Genomic DNA, 26855 nt, shown 5'->3' with positions numbered 1-26855 from the left:
ATTTGTTGTTTTTTACGTCTCAGCTTAAACTTCATGGTTGACATAAGAAGTTGGTGGTCTGATCCACAATCTGCCCCAGGATATGTCTTTGCAGACATGAAACTAGATCGCCATCTCTTCTGGACCAAAATGTAATCAATTTGATTCCTTGTACTATGGTCTGGGGATGTCCAGGTGTAGAGCCTCCTTGGGTGTTGCATAAAGAAAGTATTGAGGATGATAAGGTGGTTTTCTTGGCAGAAGTCAATAAGCATTTCTCCTCTCTCATTCTGTTCTCCCAGGCCACAGTTTCCCATCACATTTTTGTTGGTACTTTGTCCTCCAACTTTTGCATTGAAGTCTCCAGTGATGATCATAATATCTCTCTTATTGATACTGTCTATAGCCACTTGGAGGTCATCATAAAAGGTTTTGATTTCGTCTTCGTTTGATGCCGAGGTAGGTGCGTATGCTTGAATCACAGATATGTTCATTGGTGTTCCTTGTATTCGGATGGTAATGATTCTCTCATTAATTGGGTTGTATCCTAGAACACACCGGGCAACATCTGGGTTGGCAATGAAAGCAACACCATGCTCTCTCCTTGTGTCTTTCCCAGAGTAGTAGACAACATGATTGCCAGGTGTGGTGATTTCGTGTTTCCCTGTGCAACTCATCTCAGAAATTCCTATAAGGTTGACATCATTTCTATCAAGTTCTCTGGTTACAATGTCCAGTTTACCATGGTTCATCGTTCTAACATTCCACGTTCCAATTTTCAAAGTTGTTTTCCAGAGGTTTCGTCTGGCTTCTCTGGGTACAGACCCATCAACTCCAACACTTCCATTGGCTTTGATGTTGGTGTGTCATTGGAACCAAACATGATGCCATCCGTCCTCTCTTCCCCAGTAGCATTTGAGACACCTTCAGGCCTGGGGTCTCACTATCCAGTGTCATGCTTCTCACATTTATGAAACTCATCATCAAGGTATACATGGCAATAAAGATGTTAAGTGTGATGGGTGGTGGTTTGCCGTTGCCTTCCACCCCACACCGGAGCACCCATTGGGATAAAAAGCACCATGGGAAACCCAGCACCAAGAGGTGCTGGTAAGGGTAACTTTCAGCTCCTCGGCAGTGCTAAGCACTGCCTCCCCTTCTATGGAAATGTGGAAATGTTTTGTCATTTTGTAAAGCAGCTCATAAGCATATTTCAGGGGCGGATCAAGGAATTTTTTGATAGAGGGGCGCCTTTTGGTCGACGACGAAAAAATGGTGTTAAGGGGTTACCCCTCGAAAACTCAACGGTTTTGGCCCATTGTTTGCTGTTCATGGCCAAATTTGTTCATTGTTTTAATTTCTTTCATTTTTTGTATTTTTAAGTTAGGCTGGTGCCCTTTGCTATCCGCCCCTGCATTTGTGCAACCCATAGTTGAAAAATTGAAAAAATAAAAGTTGTTCAAAAAGACCTGCTTTTTGTGTTATTTAAGAGTAAATGTATCACTACTTTTAGATGTAAAAAATTGCCAACACCACTTGCATATTTTTCTTTTAGGAAGTCATGATGTTTTTTAACACTAAAACTCAATGTAATGTGAGCTACGTTACCGACTACAAAATGGGCTGGTTTTACGCAATCCAAGGTCATAAAAAGCAAACTAAAGATCACTTGAGTGAAATGTAAAACAGATTTCACCATTTCATAGAAGTTTTGAAGATGCGTAAATGAGTGTGTAACGTAGCTCACAGTAACGTAGTTCACTGGATTTTAATGTGATTTGCGAACGTTAGAACGTTATGTCGGTTAATTCTAATATAAATGGGGTTCGACCACTAGTAGCTTTCACATATTATTAGGAAGTACATGTAATACAAGTGCATACTATAGAATCCTGGTAACGTAGCTCACCAATCTTAACATGGTCGGTCGAAATTTCAATGTTTACAACATTTCTATGCCAAAAATGCTACAGCATCACGATTTTTACTGTGATTTTTAAAAACCTATGAGTGTTTCCTTTCAAAAACCGCAAATTACATTGTTACTTCTTTCCAATAACGTGTGTTAAAAAGGAGTAACGTAGCTCACAGCGTTTTGGTGGAAAATGCAATTTATTTTAGAATTAGGCCTACACAAAGACGTTTTAATCACTAAAAAATAATGTTGATAAACAATATGATGGTGCGTTGTCTAATTAAAAAACAACAAATATGTGAAGAAATCACATTTATTCAAAGAAAATATTAAGGGTCAGATTTGACACTTGAGCAGTGGAAACTCATTTTTAGCGATTTAATGGTTAACTTAATTAATCAGTGTGTTTTGTTGTGCATTCTGAAGTGAATTTGGGATAAAGCTATTTTTGGCCTTGAGTCATTAAGCGATTCGTAACAATAGCCATCTTGTTTCATGACAATAAGAATGTATCTAAGAAGGGCATCTTTCCTTTCACTAATTCCTCTTCATATGTGAACTTTATATTTCCTGATGGTTCTATCGAGTTAAGGTGATCAGTTAGCTTTTCAATTTTCTTCAAACAAAGCGAAGGAAACCAAAGACAAGAAAACTGACAATGACCGGTATGCTAGTACTGCCATACATAGAAGGACTTTCGGAAAAGCTGCACCGAATTTTCTCGAAACACCGTATTGCCACAGATATGAGGCCCCATAGCACTCTAAGAAACCACACCAATCCACGCCATACAGAAATTCTCCCAGTCACATTTCCCAAATATGAAATTTAAAAAAAGTAAAATTTTAATTAACTTCTTTTATAGTTTGGCAGAGGCGGGGTTCGAACTCACGGCGCACCGCTTAGTACTCTATGAGCCTAGCGCCTAACCACTCGGCCACTTGTCTTGTTGTTATTCATTTGAAACTTATTTTAAAATATAATCGCAACTTCAACATAGGCCTACCACGTGACAAGCAAAGGCATAAAACGTATTATATTTTGTAATTTTATCTGCTTAAAACATTAATGTGTATTATAATAGAGCTACCATTATTTATTATTGTTGAATTCTCAAACGCATAGAGACAATTAATAAAAGCGTCCTATGATACATATACACAATACATAAAATCGGCATTGGATTGTTCCAGTTTGCATCCAGAATCCACATTAGACCCCTAATTTTATGTACGAAATCAAAAGATTAGATTATCATAACAACAAAGCGGTAATCTTTTGTGGGGTCTAATGTCAATTCTACATTAAAACAATACCGTTTTTACAGAACTTATTTTCAGTTAATTCCCCAAAAAAAAAAAAAAAAAGGCGTATATAAGATTGAAATCAATTCTCTACCTTCTATACTAGATCAATTGTGACGCAAGTTGTTATCAAAAATTGTTATGATAGATGTATTCCATTACTTATCTGATAGTACAGTTTTTACACAGAAAATATTCATTTGAAAAACCTGCCACTCGGCTTTTTCCGGAAAGGCCACAGGGCTGCCGTGACCTGTGCAATAATTACAATTAAATTTTTTCTTATTCTAACAGCAAGCGTTTCTAAAATGCAGTATGGCGAAATGTGGTGTACTAAGAAACCTACTTGTCTATCCAAAAGACAAAACTGAGCCCAACAAGACTTGTAAAGTTGTATATAGACGAATCCAACGAGCCAAGTCATGGTCAGGATTTGGTCGGCCATCTTTGGGTAGCCGCTAGCACCAACCTGGTGTTTTGAGCACCCCACTGTGCAAATAAAAGCCGCCTAACACCTAGAGAAGATGCAAGGACGAGTAGGGTTAATAGAATAATACAATAGAGATGATTCCACAGGTACTCCCGTCGCATCTATTCATACATAGTCCTTTTATTCGCAAGTACATCCATTTGTAGCGTTTGATATAGTGTAGTTAATCCGATTATTATGTCACTTCAACAGCGAATAGACCATGTAGAAGCTGTGTGTTTTGCCGAAGGGAACTGTAGGGCTTATTGTGTTGTAAACTTTTGTCTACCTGTGTTTTCGTGGAAGATGTAAAACGGGTGATGGAATGCAGTTTAAAATTTCCGCCGAGGCCGAATCATTTCACATTTTGGGTGTATTGTAGCCGACGGCTACCCAACTAAAGGCTGCTAGTCAGGTGTAGGAATGCGTGGATTTGGATTCGTCTATAGCGTGGAGTGCAAGGGATGTGACAAAACTTATATCGGTGAAACGGGAAGAGCATTCGGACCCAGATTAAAAGAACACCAGAAAGACGCAGAGAAAGTAAAGAGCAGTTAAAGAAGTTACACCAGAGCCAAAAGAAAATAATCTCTAACAGAACAAAACAAATCCGCCATAACAGACCATATCACACACAAAAAAAACACGTTATCAACTGGGAGGGGCCAAAGATAATAGACTAAACTCAAATAAGTTCTCTAGAAAAATCCGCGAAGCCATGTGGATCAGGACTCGGGAGGATGGGCGACAAAACCATGAATCGAGATATAGGGGTGTATTGTCTGGATCACGTCTACGACTCGCTGCTAAACCAATCAAGAACCTGTGGGAATGAGACTATATCAAGTCTCATCAACTTTGGGCATAAGTGTAGTCCACCATTCAATGTGGAGGATGGGCTAGACTTTATCGATTGATTTGGTGGAGTAATTTCCTGTTAACCAGGTTTAAGTACTGCAAAGGTCGAATCATGTTTGCTGTGCAGCATAACTACACGGCTTGTAATTTCCCGTTTGCATGTTATTTATTTAATTCTGTTCTCATTTTTTTAGCTTCCTTTTTTTTACATGATTTTTACATGAATTATTTATTTATTTATTTATTCTTTCACTATTTTAGCTTCCTTTGTCCCGTATCGTTACGGTTTTTACATGAATTATTTATTTATTTATTTATTTATTTATTTATTTATTTATTTATTTATTTATTTATTTATTTATTTATTTATTTATTTATTTATTTATTTATTTATTTATTTATTTATTTATTTATTTATTTATTTATTTATAGTCGAACGCGTATGCGAAGTTTAAAACAACCCTATCAAGAAAGTCTTCAAGAATTGAACCTTTACCCAACAGAAGTCAGAAGATTGATAGGTGATCTGATAGATCGGTATTCAAAATCTTAAACAGATTATTAAAATCGCCTATGTTAAACCAGAGGAGCTCTTTACCAATTCACACAATACAGACACCAGTGGACATGACTATAAGATCTTCAGGAAGCAGCTGGAAAGTTTTTCTTCTCACAGAGAGTGATAGACACAATCTTCCCAAACAAGTTGTGCATATCAGGACAATAAAACCAATTCAAGGACAGAATTGGCCAGCTTTGGAACAAAAATGGATATGGGGAACTCGAAGGCTTAAACTTATTATTCTAACCCACCAAATCTAACTAGTGTAAGTGTTCATAACACTGTACATGCATGGCCTGCGGAAGGTCATATCACATCAAAAGGACTGATCTCAGACACTATCGACAGAGACGGAATTACCCGCATTGACGAATAGCAATTTGCTTTGCCTCATCTGTTCGGGTCAAAATTAAAGGAGAGCATAATGTGACAGTAAAAACTGTAAAAAATTAAATACAATTCTATTTCTTGTGGAAAATGTTACAATGTCTATTTATTAATATGTACCTTCCGTGTCATGATGTGTGATGAGTAAACAAGATTTTCTTCTGTGACCTTTAAGCACTTAAAGTACGATTAAAGATATGCTTGAGATCCGGGTTGAGATGTTGAATGTACATTATAGAAAGGTATTGAAGGAACGTGAACTTTGGACTATTTTTATCAAAGTTAAAAATTCGTAAAGTGGGTGCTCATTTCAGTTATTATTTCCGCATAACGGATGCTTGAATTTGGTGATAATGTGGAAGTCAGTCGGTCTTGCACATGTATAATACTATTCCTGCATTCGAACGAACCCGTGGGTAAGTAGGCCTAGACATGTGTTATTGTTGTATCGGTGCGTGATCCTATTCGCATCTTTTTATGATATTTTTCTGTAAATATTCACGATAAAAGCTTATTCCCAAAATGTCAGTTGATTCCGATTTTGCGTTTGCGAGTTATGCATGATTATGTCTACACTGCTCCTTAGACAATTAGTTCAAGAGATTTAAGTTCATGTGCACTACAATCGTGCAAATTGTGTTAAAGTTGCCGTATTTGGCAGAGTAATAGTACTTATAGAGGTGATTTATCTAGGCTATGGAGCCAATTTAGTGGAAAACATTCATTGAACTTTGCACAGGGGGTCAAGTTCAAAGTTACTCAAACTTGCTCAAAACTCACACCATCGTCATCCCCTGGCCATAAAGGATTCAGAAAAAGTATACTTTAATCTACTAGTATCTATGAAGTCTATCTGATGGAGTTTTGGGCAAAAGTGTACATATGGAAAGGTTTCTATACAAAAACGATTCTCTTATAAACCATCATGCGCACAGGTTCCACCTCGATACACCTGAGCACACATTTTCGTCCAAGAGCTCTCAAGCAAGCAGTGATTGTCTCCGCACAGTCTTTGATTACACTACACGGTTAAGTGCATAGCAATGTAAGAGCTGTGGAGCTTCTAGGTGAAAATGGGCCTCTGTGATTGTGTTTTGTCGAAACCTCAAGTGTTCCCTTCATCCAATCAGAATTGTTTTTATCAAACGAAAGCTAACACTCCCCCCCCCCCTAAAACACTTTTTTTCACTAGGTCAACAGATAACGCAATCCAATGTTATAGGAAAGCGAATGTGGAAAATCTGTTGAAAACTACCTACCCAAGCACATTTTGTCACCAAAATGTAGGTTTTAAAAGTCAAAACCTCAAGTGTTTCTTACAATATTTTTCAAATTTTATGTCATTAAATGAAAAGGCACACTTATATTGCCCATATACTAGCGTCACTAGAATGAGCCATGGCCAATTCTCTTTAAATTGCACATCTTTGATTACACTACACGGTTGAGTGTATAGCTGAGCTGTGTTAGCTTCTAGCTGGTGACTAGTGGAAAATAGGCATCTGTGATTGGTTTTTGTCAAAACCTCAAGTATTCCTTTCATCTAATCAGACATTTTTTGATATCAAACGAAATCTAATACTTCCCCCTAAAAACACCTCTTTCATTGTTCAACAGATAACACAATTCAATATTTATAGCAAGGCGAATGTGGTAAATCTGTTGAAAATGACCTATCCAAGCACAATTTTTGACCAAACTGTAGGTTTTAAAAGTCAAAATTTCATCAGTGATCCTTCAGATTTTATGTCTTTAATGAAAGAGCACAGTTATAGGTATTACTAGCTTCAATTCAATGAGCAATGGCCAATTCTCTTTATTGCAAATCTTGAGCAAAAAGTTACTATATATTTTCGCCTACGAGGGGTATCCAAAAGTTTTGAAATCACCCAGAAGTGAAGAAGCTATATCGATGAAATTTTGTCAGTATAATTACTGGTCCTTATGTACATTATGGTCCAAAAATGGTCTCATAAGTATGTTTACTTTCTTTACAGGTGACGCTAGATGGGCAGTAGGCGCATAACCTGCAAGATGGTGAAAATTGAGGCATACAGCATGATTAAGTTTCTGCATTTGAAGGGTTAGGCCTACAATGCTCATCAAATCTATGATGAAATGAAAGCTATCTACGGTGATGATTGCCCATCATATGGCACTGTTGCTTTTTGAAAAAGGAATTTCCAAACTGGCCACATGTCCCTCACAAATGAGCCAAGAAGTGGACGTCCATCACTTACGGATGATGGGGCCACAGTGGAGAAACTCAAGAAGTAGAGGATCTTATCATGAAAAGGTTATGCACCTACTGCCATCTAGCGCCACCTGTAAAGAAAGTAAACATACTTATGACACCATTTTGGACCATAATGTACATAAGGACCAGTGATTAAACTGATAAAATTTCATGGACATAGCTCTTTCACTTCTGGGTGATTTCAAAAACTTTGGATACCCCTCGTATTTTCCATACGGTTGTAAATTCAACGAACTATGACGTTGCTAAAGCGCGCTTACAAATTGATATGTGTAACTTTGAACTTGACAACTGTGCCAAAGTTCAATGACCTTTTCCCACTAAATAAGGGTACTGTTGAAATGGCTCCATGGCCTATATTGACTAGCTCTATAAGTACTGTATCTCTGCCAAATATGGTAAATTTAACATGATTTGCACAATGGTTACGGCAATCTATTGGACTAAAATGTGTTGTATTTTCGTTCTGGTGTACCAGAACCAAAATGAGCACCATAATGTAAACTCATGAAAAGCACATTTTCTATCGAAGAATTATTTTACACCATCTCCCGACACACCCCAATTAATATTGTGCGGTTTATGCAGGCTCCTTTTAACCCAGTCGTGGAATTTTGCGACAAATATTTAATGTTAACTGTACTCGATTACATCTCTACCATTGGTATACAGTGGCACTCACTGACAGCGTTTTTAATTTAAGATTGCCCATTGTTTCATTATATCTGATGCATTCGAAATGTTTATGCAGGACAATTACTTCGCAGAAGTACACTCGTCAATAAGTACATTCGTCAAGATAATCGCACTTGACCATGAAGTTCTTGCATTTAGCGCTCAAGCCTAACGGCTCTCGAGCTAGATGCAATAACTCTACGGTCTTGTGCGATTACCTTGACTAATGCACTCTGCTCTGACAGTGAATTATCCTTATCTGAAATATCCGTTGTCGACCGTTTCACTTTTATAGAAATCCTGAGAAACACGTAACACAAGGTACTTGCTGATATCGTGGTAAACTAGAACAGAAAGACGTTCCAATCCACCTGAGAAGATATAATGGCAGCTACCATCGAAAGAGAGGACGACAAGATTCAAAGTTTTAATGTAGAATTCGATAAGCCTAATGACACGGTGTATAGACCAGGAGATTCCGTGCAAGGATATGTGAAAGTAGTGATTCGACCAAACTCAGAACCAATTGAACATATCCGCAGTAAGTTTAATTTCGCCAGTATTCCATTTTATAAGTCCGGGCAAATTTTACAAGATTTGTCACATTTCCTAATCAGAAAATGGATCTTTGGGCATATCTGTCTGTTGAATCGGCACTTCTCTAAACCAGACACAGCCGTAGAGGCTCTATTAGATTGACCCAGAATTAGATAAAGATGTTTGTCATCTGTATACGTCATACAATTTACACTGTGAGTGTGAGTACTGATGAACTTTTTTTAAGGATCGGTCGGCCAATCTTACAAATTTACAAATGAGAGGTGCCATGTCAAAAGGAGACATTTTTGGGCAGGTTATCAATTTTGATATTTGTACATATCTTAAATATAGAGATATTTTGCTCCACAACTCCGTTTCCCCAATTAAATCGGACATTCCTGAGCGAAGATATTGAGTTCGTAAGTTATGGTATTATAAAATTGGAAATTGAGATATTGGCCTTTAAAAAATATTATTGACAATGTTGAGAGTAGGACTTACCTTGAAAAATGTCTCAAAAAATACAAGATGCCAGTTATATTCCGATCTGAAACTATCAGACAATATTTTAAACATTAATAACAAACCCAAATTGTAAAAAATCACCCGGGCAGATGTTTGGCTATTTCTCCATTTACGATCCTGCCCAAAAATGTCTCCTTTTGACATGGGACGTCACAGATATAGAAATAATGCGTAGGCCTGCTATACATCTATCATGTCTATACATGATAGCAGCATACAATAAAATCAATAAAATGTATGACGCCTCCGCGGCATGCTGGACAGTGGCGTAACCAAGGGGCAGGGGCGTGGCAAGGGGGAAGCTGCCCTGTAAGCTTGCTCCCCTGATAGCTTGATATTTGAGATTTTCGCCCATTTTTGACCATTTTACCTACCTTGAATGTTGCCTTGCCCCTCCCCCCCCCCTCCCCCCTTTACCCACCCTCTGAAAAAGTGCTGGCTACGCCACTGATGGTGGATCGTGATGTACACAAAACAATATGTGACCGTACACCACGAATGAGCCGTAAATGTCCTCAATTGTATTCTGAGTTACAGTGTAAAATGGGCATGAAGGTCATATTCATAGGTATTTCAATTTGGTGCTACGTGTATCTCATTAAATGAGGTACACGTAGCACCAAATTGAGGTACCTATGAATACGACCTTCATGCCCATTTTACACTGTAACTCAGAATACAATTGAGGACATTTACGGCTCATTCGTGGTGTACGGTCACATATGTAGATATCATTGAAAGGATCATCATGATTGTCTATATAAATTATTTTCAGAGTTCGCATATCAAATCCAGGTACTCACAATAATTAGTAGTGACATTTCGCAACCTTACTGACTGGTTGCTTCTTCTTGACTGAGCCGTATCCAGTGCTACCGGGGTATATAGTACTTGATATCTTAGCTGTAGTGTTGTCAGATATATTTCACTTTCAAAGGACAAATATGCCAACAACCTTTTGTACCAGCGATGGGAAGCCCGGCGTCTACAATAGCAGCCAATTTCGTTATGGAATTTTTGGAACAATGTGCCATTGCCACACCCCATTAAATGCCAGCCTAGCCTTTGGAAATGATATGTCGATGACACTTTGGATATTATCCATAAAAGAAGTGCAGACGAGATGACCGACATATCTATCTAGTACAGGGAATGTCAAGTTCACTTATGAAATATAGAGGAGGAGGGGAAGATTCCATCGGTCAAACTATTGGTGAAACACACACCGATAACTTCCTCAATTTACAATCTCATCACCCACTTCATCAAAAGCTATAGGGTTGTCAGAACCATTTAGGACAGAGCAGATTGGTTAATGTTACGGAGCAAGAAGATAGAGATAACGAGGAGGAACACGTCAAGCAGACATTCAGCAAATGTGGTTATCCAGACTGGTCGTTTGAGAGAGTAAAACAGCAACGCACCAACAAAACCGTCCCAAGGAAAGAAAAACTCGGACGATACAAAATCTTGGGGTATGGCGGTCATACCCTACGTGCAGGGTATCTCAGAGAAAGTCCAGCGGATGCTAAAGAAACACAGTGTCTCTGCAGCAGTGTGCCCCACTACACTGAGGAACATGTTAGTTCACCATATAGATAAAAGGGAAATAAGTGAAACATCAGGGTGTGTGTATGAAATTCCATGTCGCAACTGCACCCACACATATGTTGGGGACACAGGAAGACAGTTTGGAACAAGAATGAAAGAACATCAGAAAGAATCAGATAAAACCAGTCAAAGGAAAGGTCATGTACCAGAGCTGCTCGGTTATCATTATCATCGGTTTCAGAACAACACAAGTCTTCCATTTCCGATCACATCGCAGAACACAACCACATCATACATATGGGGCCAAAATTCTTCATCGGGAAAGTGATAAGTTTCCACGATGGATAAGAGAGTCAATCTGGATCTGGAGGCGCAACGAGCATGCTATGAACAATGAGGGGCGCAGCTTATTTTCCCAGTCATGCATACAACCAGCTTATCTAGGAAAACTCAGCTGGCAACAATATAATAGGTAAGACAGCAAGTGCTAATACTGGATACAGCTCAGTCAATTTCACTAAATATTACGAAGCTTCGTAAGTCTCGAAATCGTTCATAACTTACGACGAGTCGTAAGTTCCATTTCACAAAACTTACTTATGAACAGTACCCTTTGTAAGTAATAGAGATTTACTGCAGGGACCCTTCGTAAAGTTAGGAATACCCAATACGAGACGTAACTTAAGCTACGAAGGATTAAAAGTTTAGTGAAATGGAGCCCAGATCTTTCATTAACATTAACTTGTACAAATTTCTTGTACACAGGACTGCGGATAAAATGCAGAGGCAAGTGCAGAACAGAATGGAAAGTAGAAGAAGGAAGCGGATTTCATCAACGAACGGTGTGGTATGGAAATGCAGAAAAATATTTCGAAGAAAAATTGGTCGTTATGGGAACAGGTATGTTTTCGAATAACTGCACTCGTTTTACTCGACGTAAATCCATTACAAATCCGGAGGGAAACATTAAATATGGGGCCTACCTCTCAAATTTAACGATAATCTGGTGTTATTTTAATAGGAGACCCAGCAAGCCAAAGGCGCTCTAGAAAAGGTGGAACCATGCGCAAGTGACACTACCCGATACAGGGGTAAAATTTTAAAAAGTACGGTTTGACCCGGTAGTTTGACATATTATCGGTGACTCGCAATTCTTAAGTTCTGAGCGAAAAGATCAATGTTATAACTTGGGCTCTGCAGGGAACAACATCGTTTAGAATTGTCTCTTAATTTTGCCTTCGAAATACATTATAGAAATATAACCATAAAACTAGTCAACTGGACATACTTTTTATTAGATTGGCTACTGTATCGCACACACCTTAGTTGGATCTTCAGGTAGATCTGACGCCAATTGGTCATTGTCTTGTGATAAGACGGAGTTGCCAAAGGTCGTTGACTTTGAATTTTAGGCCCCTGCCAAATTATAGCGAAGGCCGCCTCCCATGTAGAATAAAAGTGCTGATGCTGACTTCTTGACTTGCTTTCGTCACTCCCCTTTCGTACCACCTGCATTCTCTGTCTTAAAGGTCAGGTCTATTGCAAAAACAAGTTTATCTCTATTCGAAGAGAATAATTATTACATTACAAGTTGACACTTGTTGCAATTGTTTTATGCGTATTTCTCCTGAAAAAGGAGAAATTGTGTGGGTAAAGTTCAGCCTCGTACGTGTTCTTCCCCCGTTTGAAGCGTACTTGTTCTCCCCCCGTTTGGCTGATGACGTAGGTAAATGAAGCGGATACTATAGCATACTCTCATCATGCAATCACAATCACTTTGACAAGTTTGACATTAGCAACAATGAGTTGTACTATCATTTACCATAACAATGCTGCATAACAATATGCAGACTATTGTTCTCATTTCGCAAACAAAGCCCACACAGTTTTGTTACTATGCGTTTGCTTTGTAATATTTCATCCAACTGAAACTATGATAACTACATGAGTTTGTGGACTTAACACGGTTTATATGCTAGTCTCAGATGCAATTCTAAGCTCAAATTATTTTTTTATTTTTTAGGCCTAATATTTCTCATGATATTGATATACATATGAATTGTAATATCACAATTTACTAATATATAAAAAAGAAGCGGCTGATTTTATCCATATGTTTAAAAACCATTAAATTTGTAATACTTTTTAGTTTTGTTTTTTCTGTGAACAACAACAGTATACGTTCTGTCCATTGAGAGCGTTTATAGTCCCTTTTCTCAAAGCGGGCACATCTCATTTCATGACGTCGCCGTTTTTCTAGGCCAAATCTGTCTCGTTCGAAGGAACTCACTGCTTAAGTTGGTTTTTGCGGAATATCAATTTAAATGTCTTATTTTCTCAAAAAAGGAGTAATTTTCATTGTCCTTATAATATTAGCTTGCCAATGATATGATGTTGTTTTTGCAATAGACCTGCCCTTTAAATCTCAACTCGTCTGTGCTGACATACGCTTTGCCAATTTCTACTTGGTTTCACCCAAGTACACGTCTGTAAGAGCCCAATACGTAACAAAATCCCAGTACGTATCAATTTGATACGTATTGGGCTCAACCTCTTCTACCTAGAACAAAAAGTGGCAAAAAATAATTCATCCCGCCCAATACGTAACAAAACTAAAATTTGATTAAAATTACTTTATTCATACTCCCTCCCTCTGTAGTGGTTTTTGTTACGTATTGGGCTCTATACATTTTTTTGTTACGTATTGGGCTCCGGTTGTTTTTCAAGCAAATTATGGATATTATGTGCATGTGTTTTTATAGAAGTACTTTATATTGACCCAGTAACTCATTTTCAGTCTTTCTAGAACAAAATATTTGACAGTGTTTTATCTCTAGACTTGGAATTTATTTGTTACGTATTGGCCTCTGGTTATTTTAAAAGGACATTATCATGATTAGGTGCATGCTTTTGTTATAGAATTACTTTATATTGACTCAGTAAATCCTTTTGAGTCATTTTGAGTCTTTCTAGAAAAAAAATTTTGACAGTGTTTTTTCTCTAGACTTAGAATTTTTTTTGTTACGTATTGGGCTCTGGTTATTTTTAAAGCAAATTATGGGTTTTAGGTGCATGTTTTTGTTATAGAATTACTTTATATTGACTCAGTAAATCCTTTTGAGTCATTTTGAGTCTTTCTAGAAAAAAAAATTTGACAGTGTTTTTTTCTCTAGACTTAGATTTTTTTTTGTTACGTATTGGGCTCTGGTTATTTTAAAGCAAATTATGGGTTTTAGGTGCATGTTTTTGTTATAAAATTACTTTATATTGACTCAGTAAATCCTTTTGAGTCTTTCTAGAAAATTTTGACTTTTTTGTTACGTATTGGTCTCTGGTTATTGTGGTGATTAGTTGCATTTTTTGTTTGCTATAAACTTACTTTATATTGACCCGGTAACTCATTTTGAGTCATTTTGAATAATTCTAGAACAAAGCTGATTATGGTTATAAGGTGCATGTTTTTGTTATAGAATTACTTTATATTGACTCAGTAACTCATTTTGAGTCATTTTGAGTCTTCTAAAAAAAAAAAAAAATTGACAGTGTTTTTTCTTTAGACATAGAATTTATCTTGTTACGTATTGGGCTCTGGTTATTTTTAAAGCAAGTTATGGTTATTAGTGCGTGTTTTTGTTATAGAATTACTTTATATTGACCCAGTAACTCATTTTGAGTCATTTGTAACTCTTTTTAGAGTCATTTTGAGTATTTTTAAAACAAAATATTTGTCAGTGTTTTTCGGCTGGATTTTTTTTGTTACGTATTGGGTTCTATACATTTTTTATGCGTTTTGGAGGTTACACTGTCGGAAAAGCTCTTTTATCCAGATTTTTTCGCATATATGGACATGACTTGACCTCCGGTTAATATTTATCGAAGAAAGAAAACAATTCGAGTGGGTCTAGATTTTTGTTACGTATTGGGCTCTATACATTTTTTATGTGTTTTGGATGTTACACTGTCGGTAAAGCTCTTTTATCCGAATTTTTTCGCATATATGGAAATGACTTGACCTCCGGTTAATATTTATCGAAGAAAGAAAAAAATTCGAGTGGGTCTAATTTTTTGTTACGTATTGGGCTCTATACATTTTTTATGTGTTTTGGAGGTTACACTGTCAGTAAAGCTCTTTTATCCGGATTTTTTCGCATATATGGACAAGAGCTGACCTCCAGTTAATATTTATCGAAGAAAGAAAAAAATTCGAATGGGTCTAATTTTTTGTTACGTATTGGGCTCTATACATTCTTTATGGGTTACACTGTCGGTAAAGCTCCTTTATCCGGATTTTTTCGCATATATGGACATGACCTGACCTCCAGTTAATATTTATCGAAGAAAGAAAAAAATTCGAGTGGGTCTAATTTTTTGTTACGTATTGGGCTCTATACGTTTTTTATGCGTTTTGGAGGTTACACTGTCGGAAAAGCTCCTTTATCCGGATTTTTTCGCATATATGGACATGACCTGACCTCCAGTTAATATTTATCGAAGAAAGAAAAAAAATCGAGTGGTTCTATTTTTTTGTTACGCATTGGGCTCTTTGCATTTTTTATGCGTTTTGGAGGTTACACTGTCGGAAAACCTCTTTTATCCAGATTTTTACGCATATATGGACATGACTTGACCTCCGGTTAATATTTATCGAAGAAAGAAAACAATTCGAGTGGGTCTAAATTTTTGTTACGTATTGGGGTCTATACATTTTTTATGTGTTTTGGAGGTTACACTGTCGGTAAAGCTCTTTTATCCGGATTTTTTCGCATATATGGACATGAGCTGACCTCCAGTTAATATTTATCGAAGAAAGAAAAAAAAAATTCGAGTGGATCTAATTTTTTGTTACGTATTGGGCTCTATACATTCTTTATGGGTTACACTGTCGGAAAACCTCTTTTATCCGGATTTTTTTGCATATATGGAAATGACTTGACCTCCGGTTAATATTTATCGAAGAAAGAAAAAAAATCGAGTGGGTCTAACTTTTTGTTACGTATTGGGCTCTATACATTTTTTATGTGTTTTGGAGGTTACACTGTCAGTAAAGCTCTTTTATCCGGATTTTTTCGCATATATGGACATGAGCTGACCTTCAGTTAATATTTATCGAATAAAGAAAAAATTCGAGTGGGTCTAATTTTTTGTTACGTATTGGGCTCTATACATTCTTTATGGGTTACACTGTCGGAAAACCTCTTTTATCCGGATTTTTTTCGCATATATGGACATGACCTGACCTCCATTTAATATTTATCGAAGAAAGAAAACAAATTTTTTGTTACGTATTGGGCTCTTTACATTTTTTATGCCTTTTGGAGGTTACACTGTCGAAAAAGCTCTTTTATCCGGATTTTTTCGCATATATGGACATGACTTGACCTCCAGTTAATATTTATCGAAGAAAGAAAAAAATTCGAGTGGATCTAATTTTTTGTTACGTATTGGACTCTATACATTTTTTATGGGTTACACTGTCGGAAAACCTCTTTTATCCGGATTTTTTCGCATATATGAAAATGACTTGACCTCCGGTTAATATATTTTATCGAAGAAAGAAAAAAATTCGAGTGGGTCTAACTTTTTGTTACGTATTGGGCTCTATACATTTTTTATGTGTTTTGGAGGTTACACTGTCAGTAAAGCTCTTTTATCCGGATTTTTTCGCATATATGGACATGAGCTGACCTTCAGTTAATATTTATCGAAGAAAGAAAAAAATTCGAGTGGGTCTAATTTTTTGTTACGTATTGGGCTCTATACATTCTTTATGGGTTACACTGTCGGAAAACCTCTTTTATCCGGATTTTTTCGCATATATGGACATGACCTGACCTCCATTTAATATTTATCGAAGAAAGAAAACAAATTTTTTGTTACGTATTGGGCTCTTTACATTTTTTATGCCTTTTGGAGGTTACACTGTCGAAAAAGCTCTTTTATCCGGATTTTTTCGCATATATGAACATGACTTGACCTCCAGTTAATATTTATCGTAGAAAGAAAAAAAATTCGAGTGGATCTAATTTTTTGTTACGTATTGGGCTCTATACATTCTTTATGGGTTACACTGTCGGAAAACCTCTTTTATCCGGATTTTTTCGCATATATGAAAATGACTTGACCTCCGGTTAATATATTTTATCGAAGAAAGAAAAAAAAAATTCGAGTGGGTCTAACTTTTGTTACGTATTGGGCTCTATACATTTTTTATGTGTTTTGGAGGTTACACTGTCAGTAAAGCTCTTTTATCCGGATTTTTTCGCATATATGGACATGAGCTGACCTTCAGTTAATATTTATCGAAGAAAGAAAAAAATTCGAGTGGGTCTAATTTTTTGTTACGTATTGGGCTCTATACATTCTTTATGGGTTACACTGTCGGAAAACCTCTTTTATCCGGATTTTTTCGCATATATGGACATGACTTGACCTCCGGTTAATATTTATCGAAGAAAGAAAAAAAATCGAGTGGGTCTAATTTTTTGTTACGTATTGGGCTCTATACATTTTTTATGTGTTTTGGAGGTTACACTGTCAGTAAAGCTCTTTATCCGGATTTTTTCGCATATATGGACATGAGCTGACCTCCAGTTAATATTTATCGAAAAAAGAAAAAAATTCGAGTGGGTCTAAATTTTTGTTACGTATTGGGCTCTTTGCATTTTGTATGCGTTTTGGAGGTTACACTGTCGGAAAACCTCTTTTATCCGGACTTTTACGCATATATGGACATGACTTGACCTCCGGTTAATATTTATCGAAGAAAAAAACAATTCGAGTGGGTCTAATTTTTTGTTACGTATTGGGCTCTATACATTTTTTATGTGTTTTGGAGGTTACACTGTCGGAAAAGCTCTTTTATCCGGATTTTTTGGCATATATGGACATGAGCTGACCTCCAGTTAAGTTTTATCGAAGAAAGAAAAAAATTCGAGTGGGTCTAATTTTTTTGTTACGTATTGGGCTCTTTACATTTTTTATGCGTTTTGGAGGTTACACTGTCGGAAAAGCTCTTTTATCCGGATTTTTTCGCTTATATGGACATGACCTGACCTCCATTTAATATTTATCGAAGAAAGAAAACAAATTTTTTGTTACGTATTGGGCTCTTTACATTTTTTATGCCTTTTGGAGGTTACACTGTCGGAAAAGCTCTTTTATCCGGATTTTTTCGCATATATGGACATGACTTGACCTCCGGTTAATATTTATCGAAGAAAAAAAAAAAATCGAGTGGGTCTAATTTTTTGTTACGTATTGGGCTCTATACATTCTTTATGCGTTACACTGTCGGTAAAGCTCCTTTATCCGGATTTTTTTGCATATATGGACATGACCTGACCTCCAGTTAATATTTATCGAAGAAAGAAAAAAATTTGAGTGGGTCTAATTTTTTGTTACGTATTGGGCTCTTTGCATTTTTTATGCGTTTTGGAGGTTACACTGTCGGAAAACCTCTTTTATCCGGATTCTTACCCATATATGGACATGACTTGACCTCCGGTTAATATTTATCGAAGAAAGAAAACAATTCCAGTGGGTCTAATTTTTTGTTACGTATTGGGCTCTATACATTTGTATGTGTTTTGGAGGTTACACTGTCGGTAAAGCTCTTTTATCCGGATTTTTTCGCATATATGGACATGAGCTGACCTCCATTTAATATTTATCGAAGAAAGAAAAAAATTCGAGTGGGTCTAATTTTTTGTTACGTATTGGGCTCTATACATTCTTTATGCGTTACACGGTCGGTAAAGCTCTTTTATCCGGCTTTTTTCGCATATATGGACATGACCTGACCTCCAGTTAATATTTATCGAAGAAAGAAAAAAATTCGAGTGGGTCTAATTTTTTGTTACGTATTGGGCTCTTTGCATTTTTTATGCGTTTTGGAGGTTACACTGTCGGAAAACCTCTTTTATCCGGATTCTTACCCATATATGGACATGACTTGACCTCCGGTTAATATGTATCGAAGAAAGAAAACAATTCCAGTGGGTCTAATTTTTTGTTACGTATTGGGCTCTATACATTTTTATGTGTTTTGGAGGTTACACTGTCGGTAAAGCTCTTTTATCCGGATTTTTTGGCATATATGGACATGAGCTGACCTCCATTTAATATTTATCGAAGAAAAAAAAAATTCGAGTGGGTCTAATTTTTTGTTACGTATTGGGCTCTATACATTCTTTATGCGTTACACGGTCGGTAAAGCTCTTTTATCCGGCTTTTTTCGCATATATGGACATGACCTGACCTCCAGTTAATATTTATCGAAGAAAGAAAAAAAATCGAATAGGTCGATTTTTTGTTACGCTCTATACATTTTTATGTGTTTTGGAGGTTACACTGTCGGTAAAGCTCTTTTATCCGGATTTTTTGGCATATATGGACATGAGCTGACCTCCATTTAATATTTATCGAAGAAAGAAAAAAATTCGAGTGGGTCTAATTTTGTGTTACGTATTGGGCTCTATACATTCTTTATGCGTTACACGGTCGCTAAAGCTCTTTTATCCGGCTTTTTTCGCATATATGGACATGACCTGACCTCCAGTTAATATTTATCGAAGAAAGAAAAAAAATTCGAGTGGGTCTAATTTTTTTTGTTACGTATTGGGCTCTTTGCATTTTTTATGCGTTTTGGAGGTTACACTGTCGGAAAACCTCTTTTATCCGGATTCTTACCCATATATGGACATGACTTGACCTCCGGTTAATATGTATCGAAGAAAGAAAACAATTCCAGTGGGTCTAATTTTTTTGTTACGTATTGGGCTCTATACATTTTTATGTGTTTTGGAGGTTACACTGTCGGTAAAGCTCTTTTATCCGGATTTTTTGGCATATATGGACATGAGCTGACCTCCATTTAATATTTATCGAAGAAAGAAAAAATTCGAGTGGGTCTAATTTTTTGTTACGTATTGGGCTCTATACATTCTTTATGCGTTACACGGTCGGTAAAGCTCTTTTATCCGTCTTTTTTCGCATATATGGACATGACCTGACCTCCAGTTAATATTTATCGAAGAAAGAAAAAAAATTCGAGTGGGTCTAATTTTTTGTTACGTATTGTGCTCTTTACATTTTTTATGCGTTTTGGAGGTTACACTGTCGGAAAAGCTCTTTTATCCGGATTTTTCGCATATATGGACATGACATGACCTCCAGTTAATATTTATCGAAGAAAGAAAAAAATTCGAGTGGGTCTAACTTTTTGTTACGTTATGCGTTTTGGAGGTTACACTGTCGAAAAAGCTCTTTTATCCGGATTTTTTCTCATATATGGACATGACTTGTCCTCCAGTTAATTTTTATTGTAGAAAGAAAAAATTCGAATGGTTCTAATTTTTTGTTACGTATTGGGCTCTATACATTTTTGTGCGTTTTGGAGGATATATGGCCGGAAAAGCTCTTTTATCCGGATTCGCATATATGGACATGACTTGACCTCCGGTTAATATTTATCGAAGAAGAAGAACAAAAATCGAGTGATCTTATTTTTTGTTACGTTATGCGTTTTGGAAGTTACACTGTCGGAAAAGTTCTTTTATCCGGAATTTTTCGCATGTATGAACTTGACCTCACCTCCGGTTAATATTTATCGAAGAAAGAAAAAAAAGTTCTTCAATCCGGATTTTTTGGCATAAATGGAGTTGACCTGACTTACGGTTAATACCTATCGAAGAAAGAAAAAAGTGGAGAGGGTCTAATTGTTACGTTATGCGTTTTGGCTCCGACATTGTCAAAAAAGTTCTTTTTTCCGTGACATTTATCGAAGAAAGAAAAACAAATCGAGTTAGGATTTATTTTAAAAATGTACAGATATAGAAACTAAATGTTTTTTTTCAATTAAATTTTTTTTGAAAGACTAGTCTTAATTGATTATCTAACAAATATCCAGTAGTAAAAATTGACAATGTCCCTAATGGATGAACCAGTATTTAATACTTGTTAGGATTGTTAAAACCCATTCTTCCCATTTTGAACATAGAATAGCTTGTTATTTAGAGAGCGAATGCGTACGGGATGAGAGTGTGCTGGAATGAAAGTGTGCGGGCCGCGTGAAATATACGTGGTGAAAGTGTGCGGGGTGAAGTGTCCAGTATTATCCCATACTTACAATTTATTATGAATCGGATATTCATATTGGTATCGGACCTTGCGAAAAAGTTATAATTATTCGATCATCGATTTTTATTACACAAGATAATAATTATCTAGCTCTGTTCAGTAAGCCAATGGGCGAATATCGTAATTATACGAAAAATATGTTCAATATACGATATTTGTTAATGTCACTGATATAATTTGATATCAAGCTATTTAAACGTGTGTGCAAATCCTATTCGGAAATTATGAAAAAATTATAAATTATTATCCTGGTGGGCCATAAAAGGTGTTATTTTAATGCTTACATTCTTAAGAGGGTTGACCGTGTGTTGTATTCTTTCTTTTTTAATTTTTTAAAATTGTTTTATTACTATTATTTTCCTCTCAAAACTTGCCCCTTCTCTAGATCGTGGCCACATTTACTCCTTTTACTGAGAAATGTGCTCAATTTTACTGGGAGAATTTGCTTTAAAATGAGTATATATGGCCGTTGCCGTGGAAACTGCCTTCACTTTGAATGCTCCTAATAGCTTAAACTTAAAGCTTGTATATCAATAATATAAAGTTTAATACAAACTTTTGTAATGCAAGAAACTGCTCAAGATTATAAAGAGGCTCCATCACTAAAACACGCATTAGTGCCTACTTTTAATTTCAAGAGTTCATAGGTCAAAAACCAGAGGTCTCAGAAAAATGTTTGTATTGACTTTTGATCCAAATATCCATCGCAACTTGATATACTTTCCATTTTGCAAACATTTACCATGTATAAATTACAATTACATTTTTACAAGTTACTACCCCCCATGCATATCCGATGACCCTTTTTATTGCTTTAACCTAAAATTTCAAAAATAATTAGTCAATTTTTTTCAAGTTGCTAATATCGCCAAAAATGACTAAATTGGTATATATTTTTGTTAGCTCATTCCAAAAAAGACAATACTTTGGTGAAACCGACACCAAATGATAAACATTTTCACTCCCCACAAACACTTTTGTGGGTAAACCCAGGTGGTGGCCGCATTGCATTCTCTAAATTCAGTAAATTTTCATCTTCAACCGTGTAATTGAATGGGATTATTTTCAAATTTTAAAACGCTTGAAATATCACAAACAAATAGGCCTATGTTGATAAATAATATAAATACAAGCTAAAACCGTTGAGGTGCTATAATGAACCCCACAAAACTAACCGAGTATATTGGAAAATGCCATACGGCCGGGCGGTTTCACAAGTTGCCGGTTCGATCATGTCATCCGCCGGTCAACCAGGAATCAAATTTAGAAGAAGAGAATCCATTTTTCTGGAATCCGTCCCCCCCCCCCCCTCTAGCCTCCTGTTATGCACCTGGTGCGCCTAACTTTATACGCCATATGCCTTTAACCATCAAATTAGTTCAAAATAGTCGAATGTCAATTTTCCGGGGGGGGGGGGGAGGGGCTTTCCCACTGAGGCTCTGGACCCCGACAGAGGCCTAGCATCGAGTCCCCTGGACCCCCTGTCGATGTCTTTGGGCACGCCCATGATATTCTTGCAGCAATTTCATGTTCAAAGGGAAGCAAGAAACGTCATTCCCCTCCATAATAATTTCCAACTTGTTTTTATACTTTTGTAGGCCTACATCGCGGCATCACATGATCAGGTGTACAGTGACTTGTTAACTCTAAAAAGTAAATCTATGATTTTAGTGCTGTAACATTCTGACTGGATAATGTGAGAACCAGTACAAGTGTCAACCGAAAGCATTCGATAAAAACAAATCAAAAACAAAAAAGACCAAGGACTTGTTTTTAGTTAGAGAGGAGAACATCAATTTTTTTACCTGATTGGTGGGGAACCTGAAAGGGGAACGTAAAAATCGAGAAAAATATGGAAATCCTCCATCCCCCCTTGCTGGCGTAATTAAATAATGACCGCTCCCTAAATACTGCAAAAATCTGAAATGTGTGAAAATCATAGATTTTCTATTATGTTGTCCTGCAATCACACCAAATTTGTCTGAAAGTTTGGCACATGTGTAAACATACAACAAATTTGCAAAAAAGGTTTTAAAAAAATCTGTAAAAAATCGTGCATTAATTGTGCCTTTAAGGGGGTACTACACCAATTGCATTTTTTTTTTCATTTTGTGAAGAAATGAGAAAAACAATTGGACAAAGTGGTATGCAAAATGAAGGGGCAAATCTTCTCGTTCTATTGGTGGCATCGGTATCAATGTAACTTACATGCTTTTAAAGGTAGAAGCCAAAAGGTGGTACATCACTGGTGTTTTAAATTCACTTCATTTTGGAAAGCTTACTATCAACGGATTTCGTTAAAATGTTGGATATGTGTTGCTAACACATTAGGGAAATAATGTTGATATGTAAAATGGGAATAAGCGGTTCCTGATTTCTTTTATGACTTCATGAACTTGGTGCTCCACACCTATCAAAAAACAAACTGGTTAAAATGCTTCTATTTTCAATTTTGAGCTATATTTTTAACTTGCGACATTATTTCACTGAAACTTAATTAAGCCATAGGTAACAGGTTACCACAACCACACTACAGCAATGTTGAAAAAATTGTATTTCTTGTCACCTATACCACCATATTAGGTAGTTTTTCGTAAGTTTCACTTTTGTGATTTTGGTAACTATTTTATATTTATGTGTCCAATCCATCTCAACTAGGCAATCTAAATTGTACTCACCATTTACATCCCAAGGTATTTTAGTATATCCACCTCACACCTTTTCAATATTATATCCAGTAAAAGACAAAATATCAAAATTGATGCCTCATTATGATATCACAGACTATCACAAGTTTTCAAAATGGATGCCTAAATTTGACCTGAACCAAGTGACCTATAACCTGACCTATAGCCTTTTTAAATCTCTTTTCCTAACAACACATTATAGAAGGTACATAGTATTAAATTGACTATGCATCCATTGTGGAAAAGTTTATTTAATTTATTCAGTGTTATTTAGCATGCATTGCTGAATAAGTTTTCTATAGATAGTATAACAAAGAATTTAATGTATTCTATTCATGTACTCTACTTAAAGAGAATAAATTATGTACTTCATAAATTTGCAATAAAAAAAAAGAAGAGGTATACTGATCAAAATCATGGTATTATACCCCCTTAAGCAGAATCCATATTACCTTCCCTGAGTCCTCGACCATACCCGTCTTGAGGGCCAGGTCGATTCGCACCCAAAACAATTTTGAGCACATGCGATTTCTGTTCCAAACAAAATCGGTCATTTACCAATAAACTGTAGGCCTATATGGTTTTTTAATACAGGCCTAAACGTTACGTTCATCATTAAACAGAGAAAATTAAAAGATATATCATGAAAGAGGACGCCCCAAAAGGACAAAAACATGCCGGAAACTATAGGAAGGAAGGAATATATGCTAGTATGGTGCCCAGTCATTCCTTTTTGATTGCGGTGACGTAATTTTGCGGGCTGCCGCTAGAAGGGGGTGGGGTGGTATGGGGTGAGACACCCCTCCTCCAATTCTTAATGTTGTCGGTAAAAGTGACGGTTGTCGGCAAAACATATAGGATTTTCGGCAGATTACAAAAGCCAATGTGCGGAAGTTGTTGTTATACAATATTGTTATTGTAAAAGTAGTTAATAATGAAAAAAAATATTGAGGAAAAATTTTGATTATCACCCCCCCCCCACACACACACACACACCCCCACCCCCCACCCCCACACTTTTTAGATTCTTGAGCGCCCTGGCGAAAAAATAAATTTGGGATCTACAATTCACAATTGTATTAGACAGACCAAAATATTTCCGTCGGCAAGATATGCCGTATACCCCCCCTCCAATGCGATTGGTCTAACGACGCCCCTGCTTACTTTGCTAGATGGCTATGTGAAGTTATTGCTATCTATTCACGATAGCTGCTGGCTCTATGAAGTCATTGTTATCTACTGAAGTTAGGTAATGTATATGTGATGTCATTATTATCTACTGAAGATAGCTGATGGCTATGATAAGTCATTAATATCTACTGAATGTAGCTGATGACTATTAAAGTCATTGTTATCTACTGAAGATAGCTGATGACTATGTGAAGTCATTGCTATCTACTTATGTTAGCTGATGGCTCTCTGAAATCATTGCTATCTACTGAATATAGCTGATGACTAAGTTAAGTCTTTGATATCTACTGATGTTAGCTGATGGCTCTGTGGAGTCATTGCTATCTACTTAGAAAAGCTGACGGCTATGTAAACTCATTGATATCTACTTAAGACACTGATGGCTATGGGAAGTCAGTGCTATTAAATGAAGATAGTTGACTGCTCTGTGAAGTCATTACTATCTACCATGTCTACTGAAGATAACCGATATGGCAATGTGAAGTCAGTGCTATCAAATAAATATCTGCGAAATCATTACTATCTAACTAGTGAAGATAGCTGTTGGCTATATAAAGTCATTGCTATCTGCTGAAGATAGCCAGTGCTATCTACTGAAGATAGCCGATTGCCCTGAGAAGTCATTTCAAACTACTAAAAATAGCTGCTTGTTCTGCGAAGTCTTTGCTATCTACAGAGGTTACCTGATGGCTGTGTCAATTCATTTCATTACCGAAGATAGCTGATAGCTCTGTGAAGTCATTGCTATATCTGGTGAAGATAGCTGATTACTGTGTGAAGCTATCTACTAAAGATAGCTGATGGCTATGTGATGTCATTGCTATCTACTGAGGTTAGCTGATGGCTATGTGAAGTTATTGCTAATTATTCAAGATATGGCTCTATGAAGTCATTGTTATTTGAAGTTATTATTATCTACTGAAGATAGTTGATGTCTAATATGGAGTAATTGCCAGTTACTAAAGAAAGCCGATGGCTATTATGAAGTCATTGCTATCTACTAAAGATAGCTGGTTGCTCTGTGAGGTCATTGTTATCTACTGAGTTTAGCTGATGGCTATGTGAAGTCATTAATATCTACTAAAGATAGCTGATGACTATGTGAAGTCATTTCTATCTACTGAAGATAGCTAATGGATATATGTGATGTCAGTAATACCTACTGATATTAGCGGATGGCTATGTGAAGTCTTTGCTATCTGCTGAAGATAGCTAATGGCTATGTAAAGTTAATGCTATATACCATGTATACCGGGGTTAGCTGATGGCTCTGTGAAGTTATTCTCACCTACTAAAGGGAAACAGGACATTTCGCATCCCTACCATTTCACCCCGTACATGCTGAACTGCTGAATATAGTGCTCACACACCACGTATCTACTAAAGGGCAACAGGACACTTCGCCTACCTGACATTTTCGCCCCTATATGCTGAACTGCTAAATACAATCCCAACCCACCGAATTAGTTATGGTTAGGGTTTAGGGTTTGGACTTAGGGTAATGGTTTAGGGTTTAGAATATTCGGGTTAAGGTTTTCAGAGCGTAATGGTAAGGGCGCTGCTTGTGGTTAGGGTTTTGGTTTGGGACTTGGGTTAAGATTTATAGTTATTGGGCTTAGGGTTAGGGTTAAAGGTTAGGGTGAGGGTTACGGCCCTATATCAATTGTCAACTTGATACAGTATTTGCCAATTTAGAAATGGTCATATAAAGTCATTGTTATCTATTGATATATAAGCTGATGGCTATGTAAAGTCATATTTATTTACTGAGGTTGCTGATGGCTATGTGAAGTAATTGCTATCTACTGAAGATAGCTG

General features: G+C 36.6%; 1 protein-coding gene across 1 annotated transcript in view; it reads left to right on the top strand.

Moving 5' to 3' along the window:
- The first annotated feature begins 8706 nt into the window (after positions 1 to 8706).
- LOC140172136 (uncharacterized) overlaps positions 8707 to 26855 on the top strand; it is a 42083-nt gene continuing 23934 nt past the window's right edge. Inside the window, exons 1-2 of the mRNA XM_072195474.1 lie at positions 8707 to 8947; positions 11788 to 11922. The gene's annotated coding sequence lies outside the window, so the exon portion shown is untranslated. The remainder of the gene's footprint in view (positions 8948 to 11787; positions 11923 to 26855) is intronic.

This window comes from Amphiura filiformis, chromosome 15 (genome assembly GCF_039555335.1).
Source record: "Amphiura filiformis chromosome 15, Afil_fr2py, whole genome shotgun sequence".
NCBI classification, from domain to species: Eukaryota; Metazoa; Echinodermata; class Ophiuroidea; order Amphilepidida; family Amphiuridae; genus Amphiura; species Amphiura filiformis.
This window is presented reverse-complemented; position numbering and strand designations above follow the sequence as displayed.